This window comes from Panthera pardus, unplaced genomic scaffold (assembly GCF_024362965.1).
Source record: "Panthera pardus isolate Hobbes unplaced genomic scaffold, ASM2436296v1 HiC_scaffold_8, whole genome shotgun sequence".
NCBI lineage: Eukaryota > Metazoa > Chordata > Mammalia > Carnivora > Felidae > Panthera > Panthera pardus.
In genome coordinates, this window is record NW_026527013.1 from 17615471 (window position 1) to 17639144 (window position 23674).

The 23674-nt window shown below is 44.0% G+C and overlaps 1 long non-coding RNA gene across 3 annotated transcripts; it reads left to right on the top strand.

Moving 5' to 3' along the window:
• Window positions 1-588: 588 nt before the first annotated feature.
• Window positions 589-23590, top strand: LOC109247751 (uncharacterized). Of its 3 annotated transcripts, none has more exons than XR_002071848.2 (3): window positions 589-1473; window positions 12470-12549; window positions 22977-23590. It is a non-coding gene; the product is annotated as an uncharacterized LOC109247751 (long non-coding RNA). The 3 variants fall into 3 exon arrangements; XR_008420354.1 differs by lacking the exon at window positions 22977-23590 and adding an exon at window positions 15941-16565; XR_008420353.1 differs by lacking the exon at window positions 22977-23590 and adding an exon at window positions 15932-16561 and having other exon boundaries at window positions 590-1473.
• Window positions 23591-23674: the final 84 nt, after the last annotated feature.

The following is a 23674-nucleotide window of genomic DNA, read 5'->3' on the forward strand; positions in this document are numbered from 1 at the left end:
GCGCGCAGTGCTGGCCACAAACTGACCACACAAGACTTGAACCCCACAGTACAGGCTGCGGGACTCAGCATGCTTTGCTCACCTCCATTTTAAGCTCGTACTGTATTTTTTCAGAATCAAATCCTTCTTCTCTACCCTTTCTTACCCTATTGGGAGCTCCTAGATAGCAATGCCGTAAATATAATAACAGCTAACACTTACATAGTGCTTCTGTGCCAGACACTGTCCCAAGAGTTTTATCGGTATTAATTCATTTAATCCTTTCAACTCTGAGGGAGGAATTGTCCCCATTTTATAGGTGACCATATTTATTTTTATATCCCCTGCATCAGTGGCAGGTCCTAGAATGAATGATTTTATAAGAGGGCCATAGGTACAGTGATCAGGCTGCAAAGAGAACTTGTCTGTAGACAGCATGTTCAGAGCCAACGCTCTGCTTTACACTGTATATTTAATTTAGGTGTCTGGCGGAGATTATGACCCTTACCTCTGCTTAGGGCCAGCCATTAAATTCATTAAATGAAGTGGTTTGTTTTTTTTCTTTTTTAAAAGTTTATTTTGAGAGAGCTAGAGAGAGTGTGAGCAGGGGAGGGGCAGAGAGAGGGATTGTCAGCGTTGTCAGCACAGAGCTGGACTGACAAGGGGCTCTAACTCTTGAAACTGTAAGATCATGACCTGAGCCAAAATCAAGAGTCAGATGCTCAACCCACTGATCCACACAGGCATCCCTAAATTGTTTCTTTAAAAAGCTTTTGCTTTCAAAGATTTGTACTATACAAATAATACAAAATAACTATAGCCTTAGAAAATACAGATAGCACAATTTAAAATATGTGTAATTTTACCGCCATCAAAGACACAACTGTCAACATTTTAAGTTTTTTGCATGTTTGTGCATTGTAACTATACAATCAATATTTGTTTCAGAGACAAATAAAGGAATGGAAAGCTCCCCCTCCTTGTCTGAGCAGACATTGCCTAAATGAGATCAGCCCAAGTGGATTAACATACTGAAGCATTTCCACCAGCGAGTCCAAGTACTGGAATGAAAACATGATGTCAGAAATGTGAAATTGAAGCAAAAGGAAAAGCATAACATCACCAAACCCTTTCCCCCATTCACCTCGGCATGTTCTCCAAAATCCAGGAGGAGCAATAGGGGAAGGGAAGAAGCCTGCACTGAACTGACAGGTCTGAGTTCCAATATGATTCTGCTTTGAGGCAAGTCACTTTTTGCTCTTTCGTTCCGTCTCTACTAAGAGCCTGCCAATTTGCCAGATCCAAACAGGGTCAGTGTTTCTCTGGACATTTGCCTGAAGTGTCCTTCTCACCTCCATTGTCACTTCAATCAGCAAACATCCACCCTTTCCAAGAAAGCTCTACTCTCAGACATCCTAACTGATATATTCCCCTGGTATCATCCACCATCCAGGCACCATATGTTCACATTTGTTTCTGTGATTATGTAATCAGGTGTGTCTACCCAAATGACTATAAACTTAAAAGGATAGGGACTTTGCCTTCTTTCCCCCTTATAGTACCAGCCAGTGCTTGGCTCAGGGGACTCCTCAGTACATGCTACAAAGAAAAAGTGGGATCTCTGTGGGGGGAAAAAATACAAAAGAAAAAGTATGAATGCTTTGAGTGTTTAAGAAGGGAATCTGATCTTATCTAGTATGTCCTTGAGGAAATATCCAGAAGGATAAGCCCTTAGGAGGTGCGAGAGAGTGTTCTGGGCAGAGGGATAGGCCCTAAGCAAAGGCTCTGAGGCTGGAAGGAGTCCCCTGTGCTTAGCAGAGAACAATGGGAGAAGAGGCTGAGGAAGGCTCAGACTCTTGCAGAACTTGGACTTTATCTCAAGGGCTACGGGGTTTACATTTACATTAAAAAAATTTTTTTTTTAAACATTTATTTATTTCAGAGAGCTAGAAATGCCCCTACGTTTGCATTTTAAGAAGATAACCCTGGCTGCAGAGTGTGGAATTGATTTCAGAGCAGCAGTGGTAGAGCTGGGGAGACTAGTTTGGGGGGGATCACAAGGTCCTGCTGTGAGATGGTGGCAACTGGGGAGGAGGTGATGCAGAGGGGAAGAAGTGGGCCTCCTGACAGAGGTGGTTCCTGACAGAGGTGGGCCACACTGTTTCTCTCAGTGAGATGTCCCAGCAGGGTTCCAGTCTCCTCCCTGCCACTCCTTGGCAACCACAGAAACTTGACTTTATTTATTTATTTTTAAATGTGTATTTATTTATTTTGGAGAGAGAAAGCACATTGTGGGGGCTGGGGGGAGAGGACAGAGAGAGAGAAGAGAGAATCCTAAGCAGGGTCCATGCTGTCAGCTCAGAGCCCAACTTGGGGCTCGAACTCACAAACTGTGAGATCATGATGTGATCTGAAACCAAGAGTCAGCCACTTAACAGAGGGAGCGACCCAAGCAGAAACTTGGCCTTTAAATCTGCATTAGGTATTGGAGTGCCCTATTCATTTTGTTTGGAGAAGGGATTTCCCTTGTTAGAAACAAACACGAAGTCCAAATAATTTCCCATCAATTTATCAGACTTCATTTCTTTGGAAAAAGAAACATTCCTTTTCTGATTTAATGTTTTACATGTGCCCATTCTCCTTTATCCCAACTGTACTGGTAGCAGGTTTGGGTTTATTTGCAGGAGCCTTCCAGAGGCTGGAAGGATTCAGTTTAAACTAAGAGGGAGGGTCAGAACTAACAGAGCTTTCCAAGGTGAAATGAGCTATTTAGGAGGCTGTATAACCAGTGTCTTAGATGCTGTCAGGTGAGGAGTACCTACAATCAGAGGTTCCCATGTTCTGGTTCTACATCACAATCATCTGGGGATTTATTTGTTGAGTAGATCATCCGTTTATATGGTCCAAATTCAAGTGGTGCCCAAAAAGGCCTAGAATAAATCTTCTTATCCCTGTCCCAGCTACCCTGTTTTCTTTCCTGTTGATCACCACTGTGGCCAGGTTTGTTTTTTTTTTTTTTTTTTGTATCTCTTGGAGTCTGTGTCTATGCTAACAAGCATATATTCTCCAAAATATACTTTTTAAAAAAATGTTTATTTATTTTTGAGAGAGAAGAAAAAAAACATGAGCAGGGGAGGGGCAGAGAGAGAGAGAGAGAGACAGAATCTGAAGTAGGCTCCTTCTTCACTGCCAGCACAGAGCCTGATGTAGGGCTCAAACTCACGAACTGCAAGACCATGACCTGAGCTGAAGTCTGATGCTCAACTGACTGAACATTTCCTGCCTCTCCCATATACACTTTTGATTTTTCACAGACAGTGATGTGTTATAAACATTGTCCTGAACATTGCTTTTTACTACTTTATATTATCTTGGAGTTGGTTCATTATTACAGAGAGTTCCTTATTTTTGTTTTTTTTTAATGGCCACCAATTTGGGGAGCTTTTTTGAAAATACAGATCCTCTGGTCTCCCTTAGATATTTTGATTTTGCAGTTTCAGTGTGGGGCCCTGCCTGGAATTAGTACACTCAGAAAGCTCCCTGAATTGTTCCGATACACAGCCAGGTTGGGGAACCACTGAGCTATATGGATTTTAAGGACATTGAGGACCACACACATTATTTTAATACATAATTTGTATTTGTACTGTGTTGTGCTGGGTAACAAGTTTTGCAGGATGATATTCTGAGCACAGGCCACGTCTTGTCCCATGGCTAGATGTTTGCTCTAAAATGACAGACTTTTCTAGCAGGAGCCCCTCCATTTTTTCATGGCTGCTTCCTGAACTGTTTCACCCACTCCTACTGCTTCTTCAGCTTTATTCCCAAGTTCCTGTCTCCAGTAGGAATCTCCCAGCTGAGTTCCAGCCCCTCATCTGAATCCACCTAGAATGGCCCACTGGCAATTCAGCTCCACTCCCCTCAAGTTCACATCCCTTTCCTTTAAAATCTATTACCCTCCCCAGTGCCCTTGGCAGGAAATGGCACCATCATCTTCTAGTTCTTCCTCCCCACTGTGCCCTGGTCTATCTGGACTCCCATCCCCTGGCCCCAAGTGATTTTGTAAATGCAAATCTGATCTCTTCCTCCCACCCGCTGCTCAAAACCCTTCCTGTACCTCCCATATCACTTAAAGCAGGGGCTTCCATACATTTTAGACCCTCGGTCCAGAAGACACATTGCAAAAAGTTTCCATTGCATCATTTATTCATACTACATGCAATACAGCGATTTTCTATTTTATTTTATGTCACTTAAAAAAAAATCCTGGTTACGAGGATTAATGTCAAAATGTTATGGTCGCCTACAACCTATAATTTGAAAAGCAACAGTGACAGGCTGAAGCCCAAAACATGTGGCCCAGGACACCAGATCCTTTACTGTGAGGCACCCTCCTCTCCTGCTCCATCTCCTTTTTCCCTCACAAGCACCCCAGCGCTAGCCAGACACTATTTAGGCCTCGCTGCTATGGCAGATCCCAAGGTCCAATGGTGCCCTCCCCTGCCCAGTAGCACTATTTCAAATATTTTCCTCCGTTAAATCTGAAAAATTTCTCCCCTCTGCTTCTGTTCAGGGCGCTTAATACTTGGTTCAGCATCCCTATTCTTGTATTCATGCCTTCAACAAATATTTATTTATTGCTTACTAGGACAAACCCAGGGTTTGAAATAAAATGCCGGCAATCTCTACCCTCAGGGGGCTTACAATAATGGGATCATCACCATGATAATTGTTGCCCTTGGTGCAGGGTTGGTAGGACCTGGAGGAGGGGAGGAGATGGAGATGGGGAAGGCTGGAGGAGGTGGGGCACTTCCCAAAGGAGATTAGAGCTGCTGCCGAAGCTGGAAGGCTGGCATAGTTCTTGGCGTATGTCCCCGGAAAAGGGGAATTTGGGGTGGGGTGAGGTAGGGTGCTTTCTAAGGAGGAGGAGGAGCCCTCAGAAGCTAGGAGGTACAACAGCACTTCTTGGGAACTATTTCTGAGTTGCTCTAGCCAAGTCTTAGAATGGGCACAAGGGAGTGTTTGTGAGGGATCCAAGTGGGAGGAAGGAGTCAGCTCTTAGGACCTAGAGCTTGCCAAAGGGTTGGGCCTGTGGACAGTGGAGGGTGCAGATGGTGAGTGATAATGGGATCAGGGTGGGTCAGTGGGGAGAGTGGAGAAGCCTGCAAGGTGGGGGCTGTCCAAACAGTTCTGTTGAGAAAAGGTGATATCCTGAGCCAAGGCTGGGGCTTTAGCAATAGGAGGAAGGGAGTGACCTTGGGAAGGAGGTAGAGCTCATTGGATTTTGATAACTGAGAGTTGAGGGGGGAAGGGGGAGGAAGGAGTCTAGAATGATTCCTAGGTAATGACTTAAGCAACTGGGTGGATGGTAACTATTTCAACAATAGGCAGCACAGTTCTTGGAGGAATTTGATGAGTTTCATTTTGTGCTTGTGTACTATATGGGCTTGGCACTCAGGAGAGAGATTTGGGGTTCATTAGCATGAGCATGATAAGTCCATTGAAGGTGTGCAAAGAGTGTTTTGGAAACTGTGTCTTGGGAGCACCAGAGTTGAAGAACTGGGTGTGTAGCAGGGGAGGTCTGTGAAGGTGGGGCTGGGGAAGGAACCACAAGGGAGGGAGTGGCCAGTCCATGGTTGAGATGTGCCCTGAAGGGAGTCATGGAAGGTGGCCAAATGGAGGTCTTGGTCATGTTGAGTGGGTGAGAAAGGTGGGAGGTAAGGAAGTAGCCACAGGAAGGCTCTGGGAAGGTAAGAGATGGCACAGAAGGTACAGTGTGGCCCATAAGCACATCAAAGAGCACTTAAATGTCCAAGGCTTCATTATCATTTTAGCCCCAAGCACAGAACGACCCAAATGCCTACCAACAATAGAATGGGTAAATGGGGGTTCTCACATACAGCAATAAAAGGAAAGAACTACCCACAATATGGCTGAATCTCAGAATCCATATTGAACATAAGCCAGATGCAGAAGAGGGCATGCTGTTGATTCCGCTGATATGCAATGTTGAAAAAATAGAAGTCCAGGGGCACCTGGGTGGCTCCCTAGGTTAAGCGTCTGATTTTGGCTCAGGTCATGATCTCAGGGTTCTTGAGTTCAAGCCCCGCATTGGGCTCTGTGCTGACAGCTCAGAGCCTGGAGCCTGCTTCAGATTCTGTGTCTCCTTCTCTGCCCCTCCCCTGCTCACACTCTGTCTCTCTCTCCAAAATAAATAAATATTAAAAAATAAAAAAAAAATAGAAATCCTACTTTTTAATCTTTGGTGGTAGAAGTGAGGGTACTGGTTGTCTGGGGAGGAGGGGGTCTGGGGGGTAACTGGAAGGGGATGCAAGGAAAACTTTTGGGAACAGGTCAAATGGTTTCTTAAGCTGGGTGCTAGTAGCGTGAATGCGTTCACCCTGTGGCAATTCATTGAGCTGCATGCTTCTGATTTGTTCACTTTTCTGTGTAAATGGTATATATCGGTGAAATGTTTATTAATAATAAAATTGTTAATATATATATGTATATATATATATATATATATACATATATATATATATATATATATATACATATAAATATATAAATATAATGGGGTACCTGGGTGGCTCAGTAGGTTAAGCATCTGACTCTTGGTTTCCGCTCAGGTCATGATTTCACGGTTTCGTGGGTTCGGGCCCTGTTTTGGGCTCTGCACTGGCAGCTCAGAGCCTGCTTGGGTTTCTATCTCTCTCCCTCTCTATCTGTCCCTCCCCCGCCTGCACTGTCTGTGTGTGTCTCTGTCAAAATAAATAAATGAACTTAAAAAATTATATAGGTAAATATAAAAATAGGAAATAAAACCTTCCCTTGATACACCACTTTCCCTTCCAGCTATATTCTTTCCCTTCACAGTTAAACTAAAAAAAGGAGTAATTTCTCTCTTCCCATTTTGCCTTGAACCCACTCCAATCAGACTTTCATCCTCTCCACTCTGTGGAAATGGCATATGGCAAGTTTTTCAGGGAATCTTCATTTTGCTGAATCTAGTGACCAATGCGTGCGCCTTGTCTTATTCTGTCCAGAAACTGTCCATTACAACACTGGATACAGCTGACTACTCCCTTCTAGAAATGTTTACTTCACTTGTTACAGGACACTATTCTCCAGATTTCCCTCCTACCTCAAATTGCTCCTAAAAAGAGAGGCTCTAGAGAGGTCATGATAGAAGGAGCCATTTGGACCCTTAAAGGTGGGAACTGGGTGTAGAGAGAGAGTGCCTAGGGCCTCCTGGGTAAGCCAGAAGCTCTTACGCAGCCGGTGTGTGGAACCTGGCTAACGGTGATGAGGAATGTGTGGGGAATGGATGAAGACTAAGAATATGAGTTTTACCCTGAAGGTAGCGGGTTTAGAAAGGGCCTCTGAGAAACTGTCATTCCTCTCGCCTTCCCCCATGGAAGATGGACTGGACTTATGGCTTGGTGGGAGTGGGGGCGGGGGGGGGGGGGCAGTGAGGCAGGTCCCTAGGGTCCTGTTTCTTTCCCGAAAAGGTTGAGGACTTGTTTTCTGCCACTCTTCTCCCTGGTGGTCATAGGCATAACACCCGAGGAAGCCGCCAGAGGGCGCTTGTTTCCCAGGAGAATATTCTCTGGGAAAAAAATTGAGTGTTGCTGGCAAAAGAGGCAGCTATAATTAGAGCGACTTGGGCTGGAAGTTAAGCACGTGTGAAAATCCAAATGCACCCCAATTGCTGGGGATTGTTTCCAGAGCCTTTTGAAAGGTGGGGCCTGCTCAGGGCCAGGAGCCCCAAACTTATGTTGTTGGTCTCAACTTGTCCTTTATCTTGTGTCAACCTCTTGACTACTCTTGATCTCAGTTTTACCCTCAAGGAAATGGGAGGGATGATTCCTGCTCAGCCTACCACACAGAGGCATTAGCAAGAGAGAACAAAGTAAATAGTGTAAATACTTTTCAGAAATTTGAAATGAAGTGTACTGGAGAAAAGCAGGGAACTGCTGATCCTCTCTGTCCCCCATCCTGCCCCTGTGCTAATGCTGAATGTGTGACGGTACAGTTGAAACCTCTTACAAGGGGTGCCTGGGTGGTTCTGTCAGTTAAGTGTACGACTCTGGCTTCTGCTCAGGTCACGATCTTATGGTTTGTGAGATCAAGTCCCAGGGGTGGCACAGTGCAGAGCCTGCTTGGAATTCTCTCCTCTCTCTGCCCTTCTCCTGCGCTCTATCTCAAAATAAATAAATAAACTTTAAAAAACAACAACAAACAAAAAAAAACCACTTAAAAGCATAAAGTTGAACAAAAATCAAAATGGCTGCACTAATGCTTTAGCAAAGCTTCATTTTAATTTTTTTTTTTTTAACATTTATTTATTGTTGAGAGACAGAGCACAAACAGGGGAGGGGCAGAGAGAGAGGCAGGCACAGAATCTCTAGCAGGCTCCAGGCTCTGAGCTGTCAGCACAGAACCCAGTATGGGGCTTGATCCCAGGAACTGTGAGATCCCAGGAACTGTGAGATCGTGACCTGAGCCAAAGTCAGAAGCTTAACTGACTGAGCCACCCAGGTGCCCCAGCAAAGTTTCATTTTATTTAAAAAAAAATTTTTTTTTAATGTTTATTTATTTTTGAGAGAGACAGAGACAGAATGCAAGTGGGTTAGGGGCAGAGAGAGGGAGACACAGAATCCGAAGCAGGCTCCAGGCTCTGAGCCGTCAGCACAGAGCCCAATGTGGGGCTCGAACCCACAGAGCTGTGAGATCATGACCTGAGCCAAAGTCAGGCGCTTAACCGACTGAGCCACCCAGGCACCCCAGCAAAGCTTCATTTTAAAGTAATCTTATCCTTCTCTTCTGCAGACCTCCCCTCCTCCCTTCTTGACCTTTTAAAAAATTATTTTATTTTATCTTATTTTATTTTATTTTATTTTATTTTATTTTATTTTATTTTATTATTTCATTTCATTTCATTATTTCATTTTATTTCATTTCATTTCAGTATTTATTTTGAGGCGGGTGGACAGAGAGAGAGGGAGAGAGAATCCCAAGCAGACTCTGGGGCTCGATCCCACGGAATCGTGAGATCATGACCTGAGCCAAAACCAAGAGTCAGGCACCAACTGAGCCACCCAGGCACCCACCCCTATTTTTAAGTTTTATTTACTTTCTTTGGTAATCTCTACACCCAGTGTGGGGCTTGAACTCAGAACCCTGAGATCAAGGGTCACATGCTCCACTGACTAAGCCAGCTAGGTACCCCCCTTCCTGGCCTTTTGTTGCAGGAACTCCATCCTGAGGACATGACAAAGGAGGGTGGCAGCAGGTACACGATCCCAGTGGAAACTGGACAGATCCTGTATTTCCCTATAAACCCAGCTACTTCCTCTGGGCAGGCTTGCAGTTTTGAAGGCCTTAGCCTGCTGCAGCCTCCTTTGCCTGCCAAAGCAAAAAGCAGCTGTTCCTCTTTATCCCAAACTTTGTCTCCATGTTTTGTATTTCGGCTCCAGAGCACAGAGATCATTTTTCAACAACACACTCATGTGCACTACTGTGTGTGAGTACCCAGTGCTGGACATTTGAGACAGGTGATTCCCCAGCAGGTAGAGGTGATGAGGCCTGAGGTCAGAAGCAGCGGGCAGGGAATGGAGGACACTAGGGCAATAGGGAGTCATAGTAGGTTCTAGCGCAGTGGGAAGGCTTTATTCCAAAGGGCCAAGTTTTCTTGTGAGCTTTCCTGGGGTCATCCCTCTAGAAGTCAGAGGTCCTGGGTAGCAGCTGATCTCTTCTTACAGCTTGCACTGGATGCTGTGCCCGCCCCTGCCCCCGACCTCTAATACACTGAGAGGAAACACTCTGTGCTGGTATCTGGAGGCAGCTAGAGACCAACAAGCTGGACCTGTGGTATCACTGCCCTGTCCCAGTCTTTCTCAATCCCTGGGCCTCTAGGAGGTGAAATTGTTCCCGTGGCTCCCTCCATCCTGGTTGAGTTAGAACACCTTGCACCATCCGCCCACTAGCTGATTGACAAATGGTCACATTAGGCAAGGTGTTGTGTGTGTGTGGTGGTGGGGGAATTGCAAGTGGGAGGATGGGGCTGGGTTTCCAGGACCTATCCCTTTCTAGCCCTGAGCAATGCCTGCCCTAGAGGGAATTTGATTGGACCCCTGATCCTTTAAGCCTAAAATCCAGACTCTAAGGCCTGCCCCAGCCCTTCCAGGATGTTTCTGACTTCTGTGAAAAAAGGAGCAAATTTGAGGAAATTGGGATTAATCAGAGCGAAACAGGTTCCTTTTCTGCAAGACTCTTCAGAGCCTTTAAGAAGTTAATGTGTATTGTGAGTATCCAAGAACCAGCAAGGGAGGTTTTATGTAGTTATTTGAACGAGGGATGCTTTTCATAGAGAATCTTGCATGACCACTGTTTCATGGAACACACTCTGAGCCGTGTGGCCCCCACATTCATTTCACACATGAGGAAACAGAAACACAGAGGAGAGAGGGGCTTGCCCTCAGCCCCAGGTTGGTGGGCTCTACTCTGAGTACGACCTGGGTCTCCCTTTCCTGGGAACACTCAGAGCCTTCCCAAGTGGGCAGGGAGGGGGTACCGCAGAACTACCCTTCTTCCTCACAGTCAGCCCTTTCTCCCATCTCTAGATGGGCTCAAGGGCCAGCTCATGTGAGCCAGGGCTGTGCTGTCACAGAGAGCTGAGGAGAGAGAACAACGCTCTTTCCTGGAAAGGCGTGCCCACACATTGCCAGCACTTATCTCCCCACTCTACAACTTTTATTTTATTTTATTTTTAAAAATGTTTTAATTAATTAATTAATTAATTTTTTATTTATTTTTGAGAGAGAGAGAGAGGGACAGAGTGTGAGTGGGGGAGGGGCAGAGAGAGAGACACAGAATCCAAAGCAGGCTCCAGACTCTGAGCTGTGAGCACAGAGCCCGACGTGGGGCTCAAACTCAGGAACCGCGAGATCATGCCCTGGGCCGAAGTCGGACGCTTAACTGCCTGACTGAACCACCCAGGTACCCCTAAATATTTTATTTTTTTAAAGTGATCTCTACACTCAGTGTGGGGGGTCGAACTCACAACTCAGAGATCAAGAGTCACGTGCTCTACCGACTCAGCCAGCCAGGTGCCCCCTTACCCTACAACTTTTAAAATAGTGGTATAAATTCATAATTTTAAGATTAATGATACGAGTTCTGACAAATATTTACAAGTGTGTAACCACCACCACAGTCAAGATGTGGAACATTTTCATTGCCCCAAAGCATTCCCTCGAGCCCCTTTGTAGTCAATCTCTTCTTCCCAACCCTGGCCCCTGGCAGCTACTGGTATACTTCCTACCACTATAGTTTTGCCTCTTCTGGAAATTTCATGTGAATAGAATCATACAGTAGGTGATCTTTGGTATCTGGCTTCCTTCACCGAACATAATGTCTGTGAGGTTTATTTGTGATGAGTATGCTGGCATTTCTTTCCTTTTTACTTGTCAGTAGCATTCCGTTGTGTGGGTGTTCCAGTTTGATGGGCCTGCTAATGGCCGTTTGGCTTGTTTCTGGTTTTTGACTATTATTAATAAAGTTGCTATGTGCATTCTCATACAAGTTTTTGTGTGGAGGTATGTTCCTATTTTTTTTAAGTTCATTTATTTTGAGAGAGAAGGAGCGCGCACATGGGAGCAAGCGTAGGAAGGGCAGAAAGAGGGGGAGACTGAGGATCCGAAGTCGGCTCCGCGCTGACGGTGCAGAGCCTGACAGGGGTCTCAAACTCATGAACTATGAGATCATGACCTGGGCTGAAGTTGGATGCTTAACCGACTAAGCCACCCAGACGCCCTCTTTTTTTTTTTTTTTTTTTTTTTTTTTTTAAGTAGGCTCTACATCCAGTGTGGAGCTTGAACTCACAATTGTGAGATCAAGAGTTGTGTGCTCTACCGACTGAGCCAGCCAGGTGCCCCACATTCTTGATGGTAAACACCCAGAAGTGGAATTTCTGGGTTGTATGATAAGTGTCAGAGCTTACCTTTTTCAAAATGATTCCTGGTTGTCCTGCTCCCGTCACCCACAGAGGGGAGTGGTGGGGGTGAGAGGGTGGGCTGAGGCTGGGAGAGGCTAAGGAGTAACCTGGACCTCAGCCCTACTTCCATCTGTCTCTGAGTAGCTTGGTGTCTTGGGTGAGTTGCTCCGTCCTGCCCTGGGCCGGCCTCACTTTACTCATTTGTGAAATGATAATAGCATCACAACCCTTCCTGTCTGCCCCAGAGTGTGTTCTGGGGGTGAAAGGAGATGAGCAGGGGATCTCTCTGGAAGCTTTGAGGGGCCTGTACTCTGAGGGATGGAGCAGAGGTCAGTGGTGCTTATGAGACAGAATGTGGTCCTGGAAGAGAGCTCTTTTTCTCTCAAGTCCATGTGGACTTGACAAGAGCCAGTTTCTGCGAATCTTGAGCGATTCCTTTTGGCCCTGAACTGAGTGGGCATGGGCTAATATTTTTTTGGGTTCTCAAAGGCCATCCATTTGCCATAAACACCTTGGAATATGGAGCTATAAAGGAGGAAGACCATTGTGCAAGGAGACCAAGGAAAAAGGTATCTCTGCTACTGTCCTATACACATGTGGCTACTTAAATTTAAAATAATGAAAATTAGGGGCCACTGGGTGGCTCAGTCAGTTGAGTGTTCAACTCTTGATTTCGGCTCAGGTCATGATCTCACAGTTCATGAGTTCAAGCCCCGCATTGGAATCTGTGCTGACAGTGTGGAGCCTGCTTGGGATTCTGTCTCTCTCCCTCTTTCTCTGCCCCTCCCCCACTCTCTCTCCATGTTTCTCTCGAAATAAATAAAGGTAAATTAAAAAAATAAAACTTACTTAATGACAATTAAATTAAGAAATCAGTTGATGCTACACTAGCCACATTTCAAGTGCTTAATAGCCATGTGTGGTTAATGGCTACCACATTGGATAGCACAGACATAATATATTTCCTTGATCACAGAAAGTTCTAATGGACAGCCTGATTGAGCCCCCAAGATCTTTCCTTTGGGAGGGTCAGTATTGTTATACCATATGGTAGACTGAGGCAGGCCCCATAAAGGTCAGCTGGCTTATATAGAAAAGGATCCCAGTAGTTTCAGTGGGCAGAGTTCATCTCGAGAGAGCTGACTACACAGGGACCCTGTGGTTGGCCGGTGGGGGCGATGGCCCCTGAGATGGACAGGCAGACATGGTGAGGGCCTTGCAGAGGTAGGGTTCAGGCAGTGTGGAAAAGGAGGTGACCGGGTGGAGCAGATGTTGGGGGGGATGGTTTGCAAGTGGGAAGATGTGGTAGTTCCATTTAAGGCGTGGGCAGTGGGCCTTCTGCAGATTGTGAGGAGGCTGGGGAGCATCAGACACTCCAGGAGAAATGAGCTAGGCCTAGTGAGACCATCTCCTTGGCCAAAGCCCCACAAGGGAAAATTGTGGCCACCGCCTGCTCTGAGTCCAGCTGTCTTCAGGAAGGCAGCCCTCTGCTGGGTGATCTCAGCAGGACTCTCAAAGGTCAGTGTTGTGTGCAGGTCTCAGCCTATCAATGAACAATGTTGTGTCTGGACCAGCCCTTGTGGTTCTTATCATGACAGCAAGATGCCCTTCAGCAGAACCGTCGGGAAACTTTGAAAAAAAACAAAGGTTTATTACTTATGAGACCTGGAAATTACATGACACACTTGGGGCCACACAGCGAGGTTGTAGGGAGAGAGAGAGAGAGAGCATGAGAGAGAGCTAGCAAGAGGCTGGGGTTCTGCTTTTATTGGGGTAGAGAATGGGGGCCTAGGGTTTCTGAGGCTCATTCTCTATTGCTGAATTTAAAATATAAGAACAGAGGGGCACTTAGGTGGCTCAAATGGTTGAGTGTCTGACTTTTGATTTTGGCTCAGGTCATGATCCCAGGGTCGTGAAACTGAGCCCTGCATCAGGCTCCTTGCTAAGTGTGGAGCCTACTTAAAATTCTCTCTGTCCGTCTGTCTGTCTGTCTCTCTCTCCCACCCTCCCTCCCTCCCTCCCTCCCTCTCTCTCTCTTTCCTTCTGCTCCTCTCCCCTGCTTGCAGTCTCTGTCTCTAAAATAATAAATAGACAAACAAACAAACAAAATATAAGAGGAGGAATTTAAAGCATGGAAAAAGGAAAAGCAAGTAGCCCAAATGGACAGTTATCAAAATCTACCAAGATCTCTAGAACAAAGAAGTGTCAGTGGAAGGGAGGTGGCCTGGTTTTTTATCTTGTGGTGTGGCTGGCCTTGTGTTTCTTCAAGGTAGCCATCTGGAATGGATGCCTCTTTAAAGTGGATTCCTAGGTAATCAAAGCTTAAATCAGGTACTTGCATTACAAAAAAGAAAGAAAAAACAAAAAAACACCACCACCAATGGTCAGGGTTAACACCACAGCCCACCCTGTAATGCCAAGGCATCAGAGTCAATGGTGAAGACGTTAACTGCCTGGGTAGCTGATGAACTAAAAATCAGGGGTCATAACTCAGAAAGCACACATCTAAATAGGATTATAGTAGCAAATTTTATAATAATTATACAGGCAGTAGTCTGAAATCCAGTCTGTAACCACGTCTCAAGCTTGAAGGGTCTTGCCAAGAGCCATGAAAGCAAGTCAGTGATCTTGGGAGCCCTGGGAATCTGCATAAGGATTTGGGCAATATTGTGGAAATGTTGATATTTTGGGCCATCCCGTGTCATAGGTTTGAAGCTGTCTTGAGTTGGTGGATTGGTCCATATCTTATTGAACCAGTCTCTTAGTCCTGAGAATAGGTCAGTTTAGTTAGAAGGTTGTGTTTATTTCAGGAAGTGGTGACACAGGTGGGTTCACCAAATTAGACCTATATTGAGCAAGCAAATGCCTACTTGACAAGAGGCATTTCTATGGAAATAACAACAACAATAGCAAATGGTTAATAATTGGAGCAGATTAATTATAATCCCAGGTTCTGAGTTCTGAAGGCAGCCAGTTGCGATGCTTTTAGGTGCTGGGCTTGAAGCATCTTCAGAGGGAGTGAGGGCAGGCAGTGGCAATCTGAATGATTTTCCTGGTTTGTAGTGTGAATGTCTCTGGAGATTTTTCTTTCTTTTTTAAAAAATTTCTTTAAAATTTCATTTATTTGAGAGACAGAGAAAGAGAGCACAAGTGGGGGAGATCTGGAGATCTTTCTGAGTGGCCCATAGTAACAGCAAGATTGTCCATATATGAGCTATTTTAATGATTTCTCTGAAGCTTATATCATGTACCATTTTAGCTTGTGTGCCTTTAAGAAAAGAACAGTTCTAGTTCTCAGTGAGTTCAACTCGGAAGGATGGGAGAAAAATTGGAAGCATTAGTCTGGAGACTTGCAGCCAGATATTGGAAGAAATAAGAAGAAATCCAGTCTAGTTTACAGGTAGAAAAACCAAACTTCAAAGATACTTAACAGAACTAGAATCTAATATACACAAGTGTGTATTATAGTTTCTACTGAAATGTAACTTTTCTCTACAATCACCCCCATTTCTAACAAAGATAAGCATAATAAGACTAATTTATTTGCAAATTAAGTCTAATTTCAATAAAATTGGCCTGATTATTTGCAAAAGTGCAGCAAGAACAGTGATTGACCTTATATGCTCTTTTAAGTCCGCTTTGCTGGAACTTTTCTCTTTTTTTTAAAGATTTTTAAATTTTATTATTTATTATTACCATTTTTTAAAGTTGTATTTATTTAAGTAATCTCTACAGCCCACGTGGGGCTCGAACTCACAACCCTGAGTCACATGCTCTTCCAACTAAGCCAGCCAGGTGCCCCAAGATTTTTAAACTTTTAAGTAACCTCTACACCCAATGTGGGGTTCTAACTTAACAACCCTGAGATCAAGAGTCACATGCTCTACCAATCGAGCCAGCCAGGCGCTCCTGGAACTTTTCATAAGAAATCTCAGATTAACCTTTTAAAAGTCTCTCCAGGCTAAGAAGCCAAGCCAAGAATTTGCCGTCAGACTTCACCTGGAATACCTATAAATTGGGTGAATTCTTGTCTTCTTGATGTCCCCCAAATATCCTGACGTTCCTGGGCGTACCTGGAAGTGATTGCCCTTGCTCACTTGGTAAGGCTGCCTAGAACTTTGTAAGCAAGGTACCAGGCTGATTTTTCCAAATTTTATTGGCTCCATAAAGTCAGCCTTAGTTTCTTAAAGCTGTCTGGTCATGTCTGAATCTATATACATTTCTCTCAAATATAACATTGCAGTCAAAGTCTGGTAATATAACCAATATTTCCAAATGTGTCCTATTACAAGGGGAACAAATTCTGTATTTTTTTTAATTGAGAGAGGGAAGGCACAAGTGAGTGAGGGCAGAGAGAGAGAAAGAGAATCCCACGAGGGGCAGAGAGAGAGTGTGGGAGAAAGAAGTGAGGTTCATCTGATGCAAGGCTCCAGCTCATCCAATGTGGGACTTGACCTCATGAATGGTGAGATCATGACCTGAGCCGAAGTTAGATGCTTAACTGACCGAGTCACCCAGGTGCCCCTCCTTTTTTTTTTAATGTTTATTTTTGAGAGAGAGAGAGAGAGAGAGAGAGAGAGAGAGAGAGAGAGAGAGAGAGAGAGAACACAAGCAGGCTAGGGGCAGAGAGAGAGGGGGACAGAGAGCCTGATGCAGGCCTTGAATCCACAAACCTTGAGATCATGACATGAGCCCAAGTCAGATGCTTAACAGACCCAGCCATCCAGGCACCCTAAGGAGAACAGATTCTTGTTGAGCTTATGCAAATAACTATATTGCCATAAAAATAAGAATACTCAGAGTTTTCTAATTTTGGAATTATTGGGTAGGGAGAAAGAGTAGTTGTTTTCTCTTTGTTCATAAAGATATACTTTACCAAATCGCTGTAAGTCATATATAGCTTAAGAGAAGAGGTTTCTTTAAATCTGGAGACAGCAAAACATTAAAGAACCAGCAATGTTTCAAACAAAAAGTCATAAAAATTATAATCATCCTCATCTGTTCAGTTTCATGTAATTAATTCTTATTGATCTCGATCTTTTGTTAGCAGTTTTATGAAGCCATCAGCTTCTCCATTAGAGTTTTGAACATTTTTTTAAATGTTTTTATTTCTTTTTGAGAGAGAGAAAGTGCAAGCTGTGGAAGGGTCAGGGAGCGGGTGCAGGGAGTGGGGGGCAGAGGATCTGAAGTGGGGTCCGTGCTTACAGCAGAGAGCCCAAAACAGGGATTGAATTCACAAACTTCGGGAGCCGAAGTCAGATGCTTAATGGATTGAGCCACCCAGTGCCCCTGAGTTCTGTACATTCTCATCTGTTCAATGGTAGGATCTGAATGTCATCACAAACCTGTACTTGTCAGAGTCCTTTCCGTGAATCTCACTGAAGATGAAGCACTTTTGCAAAAGCTTCAGAGTAAAACAATAGTTGTAACTAACAAAAGACTTAAAAATGGCCATGGTTAAAGATCTTATTAGAGTTCATTACAATGCAGTTGACAATGAAATTTGGTTATTTCTGTGACATACAACATTTCAAGATGATATCTAGATTTATGACTGACAACATTTTGCCAGGATATATCAGAATTTTAGAAGTTTCATACAATTTCTCAAACACTTATATACTTATATAAACACAACATAAAGAAGATTTAATATTAGTTCTTACTTGACAATGCTTCCCATTTAATATATCAAATATGTCTAATTATTTTAATGTATCTCTTTTTATAAGGAGAGAAAACAGATCTCTTTTTTTTAAATTTTTTTTTTAATGTTTATTTATTTTTGAGACAGAGAGACAGAGCATGAACAGGGGAGGGTCAGAGAGAGAGGGAGACACAGAATCCGAAGCAGGCCCCAGGCTCTGAGCTGTCAGCACAAAGCCTGATGCGGGGCTCGAACTCACGGACCATGAGATCATGACCTGAGCCAAAGTCGGACACTTAACTGACTGAGCCACCCAGGCACCCCAGAAAACAGATCTCTTAAGATGGTCCAGGGACCTTCTAGGTAAACTCAAAGTTAGTTTGAAGTCAACAAGTCTTCATTTGAAATTTGATTTTGGGGGGGAATTTGTAAAAAATATCAAAATTTTTGGATGCTTGATTAAATAGGATTATAAGTCACTGTGAAACAATACCTAGTTATACATTTTTCAAGGTTTTTTTTTTAATGTTTATTTATTTTTGAGAGAGAGAGAGAGAAAGACAGAGAGACAGAGCATGAGCAGGGGAGGGGCAGAGAGAGAGGGAGACACAGAATCCAAAGACAGGCGCCAGGCTTCAAGCTGTCAGCACTGATCAGTACAGAGCCCAACATGGAGCTGGAACTCAAACCACGAGATCATGTCCTGAGCGGAAGTTGGGTGCTTAATCGGCTGAGCCACCCAGGCGCCCCTACTTAGTTATGCATTTAACCAAAATGACAGTAAAAGACTTTGTAGGCAAATATAAAAAGTTACATAATTGTAAAAAAAGACTTTAGTTCTTAGTAGGGAAGATTTAACTTTCTTAGGTAATCAAAGACTGGACAAAGACAACATGAAGTATAGGAAATTATTTTGAGAAAACACAAATTCCTTGCTTTCTAGCCAGATTACTTAAAAGGTAAAGAAAAACCTTTTGGGGCGCCTGGGTGGCTCAGTCAGTTGAGCCTCTGACTTCGGCTCAGGTCATGATCTCACGGTCCGTGAGTTCGAGCCCTGCGTCGGGCTCTGTGCCGACAGCTCAGAGCCTGGAGCCTGCTTCAGATTCTGTGTCTGCCTCTGTCTCTGACCCTCCCCCATTCATGCTCTGTCTCTCTCTGTCTCAAAAATAAATAAACATTAAAAAATTTTAAAAAAAGAAAAGAAAAACCTTTCACAATCTCTTATCAGAAGCAGAGCGATACTCAGAACTACATCCTTTTAGCAATGAAAGAAAGGCTCACAAGTATACTATTGCTATTAAAGCTTGTTTTAAAAATCCTTATAATAGCAAGTCAATTTTAGCCAACTTGACTACACAAGGGAAAATTCTTGCCAAATTTCTATACCATTTTGTTCTTTATGCTCCTTTTTCCCATTCTGAAATCACTAGCTTTACTTTAGGACAAAATTATTTTCATTTCCCTTAAAAATTCATCTCCATACCTCATACCTTGCTTACCCAAAAACACAGCCTATTTTCTTTGTATACAGAGATGTTCCCTTACTATTGCTAGTAGTTTTAGTTATACACATTACTTGGAATTCTTAATCCTTAGAAATCTGAATTTTAGGGAAAATCAAGAAGTACGCAATTGTGAACTAAAAAGTAAGCCATTATGATATGTTACAGCAGCATTCTTTAGATTGGTAACTTGATGAATACATTTCATAATGTCTAGAAACATACATTTCCCCATAGCATAATTTTTCAATGTGGCACAAGACATGTTTTCTAACAGGTCCAAATATCTTTAGTTCCTCTGTGATAAGAAGTCAAAAGTAAGTAAACCAAGACTTGTTTAGCAATTAAAGTTTCAGTATTTCATCTTATTTGGAAATGACATATTCAATGAATTCCCATGATATAATTATATCTCATAACTTAGCAAAATTCTGAAAGTGGAAATTACCAAAGATTTAGGAAACGTTTTTTTTTTTAAGTTTATTTATTTTTGAGAGAGAGGAAGAGAGTGCAAGTTGGAGAGGCGCAGAGAGAGAGGGAGACCGTGGATCCCAAGCTGGCTCCACACTGCCAGCACAGAGCCCAACGTGGGGCTCAAACTCACGAACTGTGAGATCGTGAGATCATGACCTGAGCTGAAATCAAGAGATGGACACTTAATTGACTGAGCCACCCAGGCACCCCTCATGGATTCTTTTCATAATAAGAATAGAAGAAAGAATCTCATAGTAGGTGGGATGGGCTACTCCCAGGACCCACAGGGGACCCTTGCCTTTGTGTAGCTCCACTTTGTCAAGTGCATACTCCACCTGTTTCTGTCCGTTGCTCTTCCTCATGCAGACCCTGGCCCTTCAGGGGATCTGGTCTTTTCAAGTTGCTCACTGTCCTCCCCAGAGGCACTTCCTACATTTCATCTCTCTAGGTTTTCCTTTTCTTCCTCCTTCTTCTCTTCTTTTAATGATAAACATTGTTAAAGGATATATTTTTCGTATAAAAATTCAATCACAGTACAACTAAAATCTTTTTGACAGTTTACATCTCTGCCCCATTCATCCCAATCTCCACATTAGAAATAATCTTCATTCATCAAATGGGAGGATACCTGTCCTAATATTTTTCTAGATGTTTATATACCTTGATGAACATAAAGAAATAGGGGGTCTTATTTTTTTTTTTCAACGTTTTTTATTTATTTTTGGGACAGAGAGAGACAGAGCATGAACGGGGGAGGGGCAGAGAGAGAGGGAGACACAGAATCGGAAACAGGCTCCAGGCTCCGAGCCATCAGCCCAGAGCCTGAAGCGGGGCTCGAACTCACAGACCGCGAGATCGTGACCTGGCTGAAGTCGGACGCTTAACCGACTGCGCCACCCAGGCGCCCCTAGGGGGTCTTATTTTATAGGGGGTGATTGATGGTTTACATAAATGGAATCATCTGTGCATATTATTCTGCAGTTTGACTCTTCCCCTTAATGATTATATTGGAAAATTCCTACTTTTAATTGAAATATATGTATGAAAAATGCAGTAATCGAAAGTATACAGCTTGCTGAGTTTTTGCTAAGTGAACACATTTTTGTAACTGGTACCCAGAGTTCCCCTTGTTCCCCTTGTTCCCCTTCTCTATAACCATGACCCTGACTTTGAACTTCATAGACTAGTGGTGCCAGATTTTAAAATTTATAGAAAATAGAATCATATGGTATATACTCTTTTTTAAAAAATATTTATTTTGAGAGAGAGAGAGACAGAGCATAAGTCAGGAGGGGCAGAGAGAGAGAGGGAGACACAGAATCTGAAGCAGGCTCCAAGCTGTCAGCACAGAGCCTAATGCAGGGCTCAGACCCATGAACCATGAGATCATGACCTGAGCCGAAGTTGGACACTTAACCAACTGAGCCACCCAGGCACCCCTACTCTTTTTTTTTTAATATATATATTTTTTACATTTATTTATTTTTGATAGAGTGAGATGGAGCGGGAGCGGGGGAGGGGCAGAGAGAGAGGGAGACACAGAATCCGAAGCAGGCTCCAGGCTCTGAGCTGTTAGCACACAGCCTGACATGGGCTCGAACCCACGAACCATGAGATCATGACCTGAGCTGAAGTCAGACACTTAACCGACTGAGCCACCTGGGCGCCCCTCCCCTACTCTTTTTTTAAAGTTTATTTATTTATTTTGAGAAAGAGAGAGAGGGAGAGAGAGCACGTGTGTGTGTGCACCAGTTGGCAGAGAGAGAGGGAAGAGAGAGAATCCCAAGTAGGCTCCACTCCATCAGCACAGAGTCCTATGTGGGGCTCGAACTCACAAATTGTGAGATCATGACCTGAGTGGAAATGAAGAGTTGGACACTTAACTGACTGTGCCCCCCAGACACCCCAAATATATACTCTTTTGCATCCAGTTTCTTCGTGCATCATGATGTTTGTGAGAATCACCCATACTGTTGTATATAATTATAGTTTGTTCAGTTTTTTATTCCTGAGTAGTATTCCATTCTATGAATATACTACAATATAGTTATTCTTTTACTGTTGATGGCTATTTGGGTAGTTTCCAGCTCATCCTTTTTTATTTTTTATTAAAATTCTTTTTTTTAAGATTTTATTTATTTTTTATTATTATTTTAAAAATATTTATCTTTGAGAGAGAGAAAGCAAGGGGAGGGGCAGAGAGAGGGGGACAGAGGATTGGAAGTAGGCTCTGTGCTGACAGGCTGACAGCAGTGAGCCTGATGTGGGGCTTGAATCCACGAACCATGGGATCATGACCTGAGCTGAAGTTGGATGCTCAACCAACTGAGCCACCCAGGTGCCCCTAAAGATTTTATTTTTAAGTAATCTTTACACTCAATGTGGAGCTCAAACTCACAACCCCGAGATCAAGAGTCACATGCTCTACTGACTGAGCCATCCAAGCACCTCTCTACTTCATTCTTCTTAAAATGGCTGCACTGTAGGCATAGAGTGGACATACCATTCCCCACGGACATGTTTGGATAATTTCTAGTTTCCCAACTAGTCCCAACAAGCTTCAGTGAGCATCTTGGCTCATGCCTCCTCATGAACATCCTTGAATTCACATCCTTGAGGGAGGTCCTGAAAAGTGGGTCTCCAGGGGTCTTCAGTGGCCTGGGCTATATCAGGGCTTCTCCAAGTGAGCAGGTCCTAAGTGGCAGATGTGGAGGGGATCACTGCTAACCTCCTTCCCCCTCAGAAGGCAAGGAAGGCTCTATGGAGGTTGGGTCTCTGATCCCTCACCTCAAAGTCCATATGGAAGGAATTCCTCCATGGAGAAGAGAATGACCTTCTATGCAGGTATAATATTTTTTTATTTCATAGACAAGGAGGAGGTATAGCTGGTGAAAATCTTAAGTTCACATGGTTGGGCAGGGAACAGGATCAGAACCCAGGTCACTCAGCCCCAGCTCCTCCTAGTTCTCTTATACCACTTAGCTTCGATGGCTTAGAAATCCAGGGCTCCAGGGCTGGGTTGAAGGAGGTGTGTACACACAGGTGAGCCTGGGCTTTGTCCAAAGTTCAGGTTTTAAGTGCAGAGCATGATGGCAGAGAACAGCTGGCTCAACCAGACTGGGAGGGGGAATAGAGGAGGACTGGGAAAGGTGGGGGTCCAAAGTTGGGGATGAGGTAGTGATAACACTCTTGCACCAACCTCTGCGGAACCATCTGCTCCCATCTCCTGGGCTGGTATCCTTTACTGGGTTAGGAGTGGGCATGGGAAGCGTGCCTAGAGCCCAACCTGACCATCTCAGGGCTTAGCTACCACAGCCTCTGAGATCCTGACTCTACTCTCCTTTTGCTCTCTGCCTCCTTCTCCATCTCCAAGCAAGCACAGGGCCAAGGATATTGCAGGAAAATGGAGCCAGCATCCAGATGGACCAGTTCTACAGCTTGGCTTCTCAGTTATGCCTGAGGCAAAGTGAGTTGGGTTCACACTCACTTGCTGCTGAGAGTGCCTACCAGGGCAGAATTTTCCCAAGAAAAGTCATAGCTAGTGAGAGGTAAACCAATGATTCAAACATACATCTTCCTGTCCCCAGAATCTAAGGTCCTGATCAACCCTTGGGGGTAGCTCCTCTCATTGTTGATAATAACAAAGCATCAGTATGGGCCAGCCACATTCCAAGTTCTTTATCTGCTTTGACTTCTTTATCAGACCTCATCCTTTCAACTACCTGAGGTCAGTACTTTCCAAGGCAATTTTACAAAGAGGGAAATGGAGGCACAGAGAAGTTGGGTAGCTACTTGCCCAAAAGAACACAGCAAGTAAGTGGCAGTGTGAGGACCTGAACTCGGGCACATTGGCTTCAACATCCATGCCCTAACCACTTTATGGCATGGTCTTCATCAGAACCCACTTCCCCAGAGCCCATCCCATCTGTTCTACCTCTGGGGAGCAGAGGATCCTCTTTTCTTTTCTTTTTTCTTTTCTTGTCTTGTCTTGTCTTGTCTTGTCTTGTCTTGTCTCTTCTCCTTTTTTTCCTTTTCTTTCTTTCTTTGTTTCTTTCTTTGTTTCTTTCTTTG